This window comes from Triticum urartu, chromosome 7 (genome assembly GCF_003073215.2).
Source record: "Triticum urartu cultivar G1812 chromosome 7, Tu2.1, whole genome shotgun sequence".
NCBI lineage: Eukaryota > Viridiplantae > Streptophyta > Magnoliopsida > Poales > Poaceae > Triticum > Triticum urartu.
Genome location: NC_053028.1, coordinates 63,306,076 through 63,314,767, shown reverse-complemented (window position 1 = coordinate 63,314,767; position 8,692 = coordinate 63,306,076). Strand labels below are relative to the sequence as shown.

Genomic DNA, 8,692 nt, shown 5'->3' with positions numbered 1-8,692 from the left:
TTCATTTCGACGGAAATGCGCACATGATCATGATTACTACTCTCTCCGTTTCTAAATATTTGTCTTTTTAGACATTTTAAATGGACTACCACATACGGATGTATATAGACATATATTTGAGTATAGATTTACTCATTTTGCTTCGTATGTAGTCATTTATTAAAATATCTAGAAAGACAAATATTTAGGAACGGAGGAAGTATGTAGCATTTGATCCATACCATGGGACTGTGTAGACTGACTCACGTAGTTCTTGTAGAGCAGCAAGCACTTTAATCACGAATTCGCGATACAACTGGAGGAAACTGAGACCAGTAAGAGCAAGGGAAGAGAAGGGGATCGGCTACCTTCACCTTTCTTTTTGATGTAAAGAACGGGCTACCTTTACCACGTGTGAAGAATTATTTTTTGGACAAAGGGCGTGATTTCTTAATCCAAAATGTAGCAACGAGCGGGTCGATCTCTGCATAATTAAGACGCATACAACCAAGCTTCAACGGTCTAACACAAGTAAATAAAAATTGACATACTCCCTCCGGTCCTTTTTAGTTCGCATATAAGATTTGACTGAAGTCAAGCCTCGTAAAGTTTGACCAACTTTGTAAAAAAAAGTGTCAGCATTCATAATCCGAAATCAATACCACTAAATGTGTCATGACTTAAAGTTTCATATTATATAACTTTAGCATGGCTGATGTTGATACTTTTTCATATAAATACGGTCAAACTTTGTGAAGTTTGACTTCAGATAATTCTAATATGCAGAGTAAAAAGGACCGGAGAAAGTATTAGCAACAATAGAGTCAGATAACTGGCACTATACCTATGTCGAAGAAGGTGGTGGACCGATCCGAAGATTATACTGCCATCCATGTTGAGTAAAAACCATAGTCACCCGCCCCAACCGCATACACACCATCTTAAACAGTGGTTCTTAGTTCGTTGGATATAGCATAGGCCATGTAAGCAGATACTCCCTCCGTCTCAACATAAGTGTCTCGACTTTGTACTAACTCTAATATAAAGTTATACTAAACTTGAGACACTTATTTTGAGACGGAGAAAGTATTTCATAAAACCAGGGCATGATTTAGGACCTGATTATAATGCGTGTCTGAATGCTCCGCTTGTAAGTTGTAACAGTTAACTGTCTGCTGCTAATAAGTATCTGGATTTGAGGCTCTGGGGACAGATATTTTCATGCATTTCTGACACGCAACAATATTAAAAATTGCAGGACCGAATCCCCGGAGAACCCGAGATGGAGAAAATAATGAGATCAATGGAGGTAGGTTATTTTGGCTGTGGTATGTGTAACTATATCCAAGAATATACGAAGCTAGAAATCAGAAATTCAATTTGGCTCCCGGGAGCACATGCTCTCGGGCCCAAAAATAATTTTTCAAATGTCAAAAAAATCAAGACAAACTTTTTATGTGATCTTAGCCATATACAAATGCTACCTCCAAATTTTGAGGCAAAAAGGTTAAGCATTTTGGCCTGTGCAAAAAAACAAGTTGAAGACAAAATGTCACCCCAAATTTTCTTTTTCACCGACGAAACATTGCTGCTCTGTTTCACATGAAATTTATCAAGCATGCTTGTGACACTAACATGAACATCTACAAAAAGTTTCAGAATTTTTTGCTTGTTTTTTGAATTTACCGTCCCGAAATTACACTATTGTTGATGACAGGGCATGCTGGGAGCCCCAAACATGAAGATGTACTCCAGGGACGATCTGATGAAGAACAACTTTGGCGTTGAGGGTGATGAGGATGATGAAGATGACAATGAAGACGAGGATAGCTTACCCAAGAACTTAGTATGTTACCATAGGTTACCCAAATATGTTACTATGGTTGGCTCCTCACAGTTCTCCGTTACTTCTCAGCCAAATATTTTTATTTGGACTGCTGAGGGTTAATCGTATTTCCTCTGCTCCTTCCAGGGAAACATTCTAAAAAACAAGGGTCCGCAAAAGAACGACCTGAAGCAACAGGTCGTGAAACAGATAAAGGATACCGGCAAGAAACTGAAAGGGCATGTGAGCAAGGTGTCCAAGGTGGTGAAGAATTGGTGGAAGGGGAAGAAGAAGCCTGCAAAGTCCAGCAAAAGCGAGCTATGAAGAGTTGAAGGCGTACCGAAGGATCTCAAAGTGGTTCAGTAAATCAACCTTCGGTCTACTAGAACTTGGCTAGAGGACAGCTACATAAATGTGTACAATGATTTTAAGACGCTTTTAGTGTACATTAGTTGAATGCCCGTGCGTTGCCACGGGACTTGAAAAAAGTATACATCAATCATTATTTTAATTCAGAAGTGCATGTCAAACATGACGGAGATTGATCGATATAACAGCAACTCCAATTCTTTCTCCCGTTGCTTTCTCTATCATGTCTCTTTTTTTAACGTGAAATAGTAAGAGAGACCCCTAATGTATATTTTACAAATTAGAAGTGTGTCCACGAAAGTACCTTTCTACACGTGAGCTCATATGCTCCTGCTATGAACAGTAGAATAAATAAAATAGAAAAACATTTCAAACAATTCTGAATTTTTTTTGTGACATACTTTAAGAAATGTTTGTTGTGCATGCAAAATTTCATCACGAAATCACATTGGTGGAGGTCGTCACAAAAAAAAAACAAAATCAGAGCTCCAAAATGCATTTGAAAGTAACATTTTCAGATTATCGTTTTTGTTTTTTTTTACCATGCCTTCCACCAATGTCATTTCATGACGAAATTTTACATGCACAACAAACATTTCTTAAAGTATGCCACAAAAAAATTTCAGAATTTTTTGAAATGTTTTTCTATTTTATTTATTTTACTGTTCATAGCAGGAGCATATGAGCTCAGGTGTAGAAACTCCACGTCCGTGTGTCCATAACTTCCTATGCCATCGTCTCTTTCACTACCTTCCTTGCATCTAGAAAAAGCGGCTTTCTCCCGGTCATCCCTCCTCTCCACATCCATAGAATTCATCCATCTTTGCTCTATCATTGTCGTCAATTCAAATGTTGGTCATTTTGCCTTAACTATCGCTTGGCCACTTCTTCAAAACATTAGAAGATATATGAAATGGTGCATATGTGTCGAGAGAAATAGTGGGTTGCGACAACAACATACAAACAAAGGGACATACAATCACCAACTCCCCTTGTATATCTCTAGTGGGGTAGCCACGTGTATAACCAATGTAACTTGGAACATGTATTGAACTAATATGTCTCCATCAAATATGAAGATATTTTCATGATTACGAACGCTCCAACGCCCTAGTATGATCACTTTGTTGAAGCAAGGTGAGTGTTGCCTTTGATATGCATGAACAAGTATGTCCATGAGTGAGAGGCCCAGGTGCTTCTCCTGGTTGAGCCTCTATGGAAAAAGAGTGAGCGCAACACTGGATGAATACGTGCACACAGAATAGATTCCAAGCTCTCCACCATCATACTTGTATCCTTTCTCTAATTAAAAACAGTAAGGATACACAAATATGATAAGAGCACGTTTGTTGGCCTACTAAATAGGAGTAGTAAATATGGTGTTCGAGATTGACCTAATTCACAACGGGCATCATTTCTTCAGGGAGAAGGCAAGGGTACATATCTTGCTCCGTTATTCAAATGTTCACAACTAATTTTTTTATGGACATCGTAATTAAAAATAGATTTTCTATCTTGCTATGCATGATCGATTTCCAAACGTGTAGAGAGAGGGACTGAACATGATTCAAGCCACAATACACATGATGACCCCAAAATTGGAGCATACTACTCAGAGAAAGAGGCATATAGGAGTTTATCAACATCATGATGACCACAAAAATAGACTTATGTTTCTCAACTCTTCATGGAATTCTGTAATGTGTGGATCACTTCAAAATCGTAAATAACACGAAATAACTTTCAAACTATGAAGATAAATAAACATGACAATGTTCAGTTCTCTTTTGTGCTGATCATTTTGTGTACGAGTATTCAGTTATGGGGTAAAAAAATCTAGTCATCCTGGAGTATGTTTTATCCACACATCCAATCTAGCTCCCAGTACAATCGAAACAAGGGTGAAAGCAGACGCTAAAAATTCAGCATTCACACCGATCAAAATGGCCTCTTGAGCCCCTTGAAGTCCACCATCTCGATGCACTCTACGCTGCCCCTGAAACCATTGAGCAGCTTGAGCAGCTCGTTGGCCCGATCTTTGGTCACGCCGCCGCAGCCCACCTGGAGCAGCTTCTCGGAGGTGCCCACACGCAGCGCCTTATCGCAGCACGCGCCGGCGCCAGTGTCCGTGGCACGGCAGAGGCGCCAGAGCGCAGAGACGGCGGACCACGTGGCCATGTCGGACATGCACGCACGGACTCGAGGCCGGTGTGTTGGCACAGGACGCCGTCCAGCACGGCCAGTGCCTTCTCGCTCGTCCTCTTGTCAGCGTCCAGGACGAGCTCCACAACGACGAGCACTGCCCCTAGCTTGGCGAAGCGGGTGGCCGCGTGGTTGGCTGGTTGCTGCCGGAGACGAGGTAGACAGGTAGTAGGCCTTGACGAGCGCGGCCTTGGTGGCCTGCGGGGACATGGGTTTCCTGACGAGGCCGACGAGCGTGCTGCACACGCCGGGCCTCCTCGAGATGACGTCGACGGTGTGCCGGTCGGGGGACGAGTCGAGCTCGCGGGGAGAGCACCGAGACGAGGGTCTTGAGAGATGTCGGGTAGGCAATGTAGCGCCGGGCCTCTTCGTCGAGCCGGAAAAACACGGTAAGGGCCGCCAAGATCTTCCCAACGCGCCCAATACTGTGGCGCTGGTGCCATACACGGGCTCACCGGTGAGGCTCTGGAAAGCCGAGGCGAGCAGCTGCGAGGAACCGGCGGTTGCGGTCGCTCTCCTACCCGATAGCCCTGGCCCTGGCAGCCACTTGCTAGCAGGCCGCCGCATTCCCGCGCCTCGGGGCGGTGGACACGGCGGCGATTGCCTCGACGGCGGCGGCGGCGATTTTTCTCACGAGATCGAGAGAGGGGATGGATCAGGAGCTCGAGGTGGGGGAAACTGGTAGAGGATACATGGGACGTGGGACGGTAGTGGGTCGTGGTTGTTTTTTTTTCTTCTTTTAATTGCACGAAGGAAGGCTTGCTTCGAGCGAAGGTGGGCTGCTCCTGCGATCTTTTTGCGCGCGGGGTCATACAGGTGGGAGTCGAACCATCACGATGACTGCAGATCACCTTTAATAATAGAGACTAGTAGAAAGGAGTGGGGTACGGTTGCTTTTTAGGATAGATCGAGGCCACAACAGAACGCCCGCGTCGCCTGGCCCTGGGCGACCAACTAAGTAATTTTACCGGTGTCGGGATGTACCGGTGGGCAATCCACCCTTCGTAGTTTTCATCAAGATCCGTGCAGGTTTTATACTCTATTTTCAGATATCAGACTACACATAGCAATACATGTAATAGTGTCAGATATTGTCAGCTTTTGCAGAAGAGAGAGAGTTAGAGTAGAGACAACGGTGCATGCATGCATGCATTCACTCACGGGATACATATGATATGCATTTTATTTTCGTCCTCCTATTTTTAATGACTTATATCTTTTGAACCAAATGTCCATTATTGAAACTTTTTGTATATTTGAATTCATGGAGACAAGATCTACAGAACAAGATCAATTTTGGATATGTTTGAAATATATTTTATTTTATATGTTTCAATTATCTTTGAAATCACTTTCATAAAACACTAAATTGTTTCACTATTTCATAAAAGTTTTTTCTAGTGTTTCACTCATTTTCACAAACTGGAATATGGAACTCACAAAGACAAATATATATTTGATATAGTAGTAAAATAGAAGTTTACTATATTCTTAATAATAAATTCAACACAATGAAGATTCTCATATTTCAAATAACTAATTTCACATATTTTGGCGCGGGGGAATATGCACCTTGACAAACACACTAAAAAACTTGAGTGAAATATGTGGACTGCAACTTAGACCTGTTTGAAATAGTCAATTCCACATATTTTAAATAACCTATTTTACTAATTTCTTATATTTATATTTTAACTATCTTTTTTTTATTTCACTTTTATTCAAATAACTTATTTCACTCATTTCAGAAAACACACTGCACTCATTTACAAAATATAGATTTCACCCATTTCACTACTTTCAGAAAACTGATTTCACTCATTACAAAATATATCTGAGAAACTAATTTCACTTCACATTTATGAAAAAAAATTGAAACATATTTCACTCAACAGAAATATCAGTATCACACAATGAAAAAGTCGTTTCACACCAAAAAGATATATTTCACTTTTTCAAATAACTCATTTCACTCATTTCAGAAAACACACTACAGTCGCTCAATTGAAACACTATATTTCACTTGTTTCAAAAAACTGATTACACTCATTACAAAAGATAGATTTCACTAGTTTCAGTAAAACACATCACAGTTACTCCATTGAAGAAACAATTTCATAAGCTAGAATATGAAACTCACAAAGAAAACTATATTCGGAAAAGTGGTTTCAATCATTTCAATAACTGACATCAATCATTTCAAAAATTGTAATTCGAAATTAGTAAAATTAATATTTTGATGTGATTGAAATAGTAAAAATTAAACTAGTTTAAATATATTCAAGATTGGTCTCGTTATAAAGATCTTATGTTCAAGAATTTAAATATATGAAAATTTTAAATAATAGAACAATGCTGTAAAAAATATTGGTCATCTAAAATTGTAACAAAAAATAAAATGCATGGATTTGTTTTTGAGAGAGGAGAGATGCTGCATGCATGCGTACATCCCATTGCAAAAAGTACTGCCTTTCCCTGACATGAACCCTATTAGTCTGACATTGATTTGACTATATACAAAAGGTCACCTGTCTCAATACATGATTATACATATGGATGGGCCCCATTTATGCACAGATCACAAAGCATGTGGAGGGTGGATGCTATGCTGGTAGCTCCCGGATCCTGTAAAAAGGAGTTTGCGCCTGGGCGACTCGGGCGGAACGCGGTTGCTAGCGCCGCCGCAGCTCCTTTCTACACACCTCGCCGCGTCGCTGCCGGAGGACGCCGCTGGCAAAGCTCACGCGGCCGACGGCGGCGGCGGGGCGCCTTCTCGCGACGGCCTCCGATCTGTAGGGCGGCAGCTTCGGGCGGCATGTCGGCGCGTGTCGGGACTCGGCTGGGTCGCAGCGACCGGCGACTGTTCTCGACGTCCTCCTGTGGGGCGTGGTGACGGCTACCGGTGGCATGGCGGCGAGGCTGTGCCGGAGGCGCGGGACCGGTGCAGCGCGACGGCCAGATCCATGCGCTTTGTGGTGGCAGTGCTCCTGCTAAGCATTGGAATTTGGCCATAGGGGCGCCTCGGTGGATTTTGGCCGTGGTGTTGTGGCCAGGTTGGCTATGGTGCCGTGGTTCTTGCCTGGTGGACAGATCTGTCTTTCGTGCTTCAGATCTGGTCATGTCTACTTTTGGTCTATAGGCCTGGATAGGGCTCTCTTTGGCCAGATGGCACTCACCGGTTATGTGCTCCGCCGACGATGTTGATCCATGATGATCACTTCGGTCAGGGGCGGCCTTATTGTGGATTGCGATGGCCATCGAAAGATCTTTGCGAGGATTACTCTCTTCAGATCCGGTGGTTTCGTTCGGCGAGCAAACGATGGACAATGACTTACGCAGAGGATATGATTGTACAGCGGCGAGCAGCTGCTAGGATTGTGGAAAAGCGGTGGCGACAACATATGATTGACTTTGATGGTGGTGCTTTCGAGTACCCGGTCTCGAGCTTCGAGGTGAAAACCTATGTCTGACACGAGTGGTCATACATGGCAATGGTGATGTTTTTGCGTCATTCCCTTGTTGAAGGCATTGCTCGTATATGCATAGACTAATTCTTCAGGGTGAAAACTTAGAGTCCAACCTTTGGTAGTTGGATCCGGCGAGGCGACGCTCGAGCATCGCTCTGTTCATGAAGGCGTTGATGTTGAAGAACCCCGTTGTCCTTATGGTGTCATGAGATGGTTGGTGTGGATATGATCATTGTTGTAGTTTGTCGATCGCGGATTTGTTCGCTTCAGGTTTTTCTCTCGCTTAGGTATAGCTTTGGTCTTATATGACTTTGCTATTTGCTAGCGGGTTTTTGTGTGCGTTGGTGTTGGCTGTGTGCATCTTAGTTATGCAGAGGCCGGGTGTGTTCTCATCGTGTTTGTATCAACTTGATGCTTCATTTTGAGTCAATAAAATTCATCCTTTGTCGAAAAGTATAAAGGAGTGGACTTCTGGTGTTGAGCCGGGATGGTTCATGGGAGGTACTCCCTCCATCTCATAATGTAATACGTTTTTCGACGCTAGTGTAGTGTTAAAAAACATTTACATTATGAGACAGAGGGAGTAGTTTACAAGGTAACTTATGCTCAGAAATCCATTTTTGGTATATATGATACTATATAAATGAACGGCCATGTCATTAAATTATATCATTGGTTGTCTTATGGCTTCTATTGTTCTACATGGCATAATAACCAACTGCTCATACATGCAAGTTCACTCTTCTCCACCCTCATCGTCGCATTGACGGTGATGGTGGTGTTATCTCGATTTGAAATCCTCCTCTAGCTTGCATCTCGTCTTGATGGTGCCTAGAACGGTGTTTTGTCT

The 8,692-nt window shown here is 42.5% G+C and overlaps 1 pseudogene; it reads right to left on the bottom strand.

Annotated features, from left to right (window-relative positions):
• Nucleotides 1-3,995: 3,995 nt before the first annotated feature.
• LOC125518361 lies at nucleotides 3,996-7,284 on the bottom strand (annotated as a pseudogene).
• Nucleotides 7,285-8,692: the final 1,408 nt, after the last annotated feature.